This window comes from Antechinus flavipes, chromosome 3, assembly GCF_016432865.1.
Source record: "Antechinus flavipes isolate AdamAnt ecotype Samford, QLD, Australia chromosome 3, AdamAnt_v2, whole genome shotgun sequence".
NCBI classification, from domain to species: domain Eukaryota; kingdom Metazoa; phylum Chordata; class Mammalia; order Dasyuromorphia; family Dasyuridae; genus Antechinus; species Antechinus flavipes.
The window spans coordinates 438,313,980-438,315,266 of NC_067400.1; the positions used below are offsets into that span (position 1 = coordinate 438,313,980).

At 49.4% G+C, this 1,287-nt stretch overlaps 1 non-coding gene across 1 annotated transcript; it reads right to left on the reverse strand.

The window, feature by feature from the left end:
- Positions 1-205: 205 nt before the first annotated feature.
- TRNAA-CGC (transfer RNA alanine (anticodon CGC)) lies at positions 206-277 on the reverse strand. Its single transcript has one exon. It is a non-coding gene; the product is annotated as a tRNA-Ala (tRNA).
- Positions 278-1,287: the final 1,010 nt, after the last annotated feature.

Genomic DNA, 1,287 nt, shown 5'->3' on the forward strand with positions numbered 1-1,287 from the left:
TGATAAACTAACAGTTAACTTTTTTTACTTTCTGTTTTACAGTGGCCGACCTTTTTCTGTTGGTACTTTTTTCTGTATGTAAAGCCATGAAATCTTTCATTTAGGGCGGAAAGAGGTCACTTTGAGTATTTCCGATTGTTCCGGAAAGAGCCATTAATAATAGTAACAAAAAAAAAAAAAAGCAAAAGAGAAAAACCTAGCCTTTTGGAGATGCCGGGGATTGAACCCGGGACCTCACACATGCGAAGCGCGCGCTCTACCACTGAGCTACATCCCCCAGCTACTGAAAGCTTCTCCGCTCTGGGTATTCATTCGTTCTCAGTCAAGGAAGTGTCCCGCGTGATCGGATAAAATTATGGGTAGTGCGGCCTTTCGCACTCTGAAGGAAGATAGCTCCCCTCCCCCACAAGTACTCGGGTTGTCGGCTCGCGGGGCTCCTCCATCTGTGGCTCTGAGGGAAGGACTCGCGGGCGCGCGCAAACGCGGAACCGCGCGCGCCGCCCGCCTAGACCTCCCTGCTGGCTCAGGATACCAAGCGGCCGCCGGAGTCCCGTGTATCCTTGCGATGGCCACAGCCTAGTTTCCGGCTTCGTGGGGACTTGGGGCTGGGTGGGAAAGTGTGCTCTGCTACTGGATCCTCTCAGTTTATCCGCATTATTCCAGTTCATTTTCTACGAGGTGTGTGTGTGGGGGAGGGGGGGCGAGGAGAGAAGGGGATTGGCATGGGGGGTGTAAAAATGTATTGAAAATAGACAGGGAGAAGCCTGGGGAAGCATTGCTGCTCCAGGGGTTTCACTGGCCCGCAAGACTCAGAGGCCGCGGGTCCTGGATCCCAGGTTCCAGTCCAGTCCCAAGACTCTGCAGAGCCCGTTACCCAAAAAAATGGTTTCCAGGGGTCAGGCCTTCCTCCAGCTTTTGAGGTTCCCAAGACATAATAAAAATGTAAAGTTCAAGAAAACACAACAGAAAAGTAATAGGGGAAAAGTCGAGACATAACTTGTGTTTTTAATTATTAAAATCCTTTTCTGGGTTACACCCTTTCTCCCCTTCACCCCTTTTGCAAACATATTGCTGTTTTAATGCACTGATAGCAAGCCCTGGCAAACCATTTTTTGCTGCTTTTACCGGATAAATTTACCTTCCTGGCATCCCTTCTATTGAACCTGGGCCTCAGCCTAGGCCAGGGCTCTATGAAGCAGAGGATCCCGATGCCCTTCACACAATGCCTGGCACGAGATAAATGGTTAATAAACAATAACTATCATTGGTACAGTTGGTATCATCAAG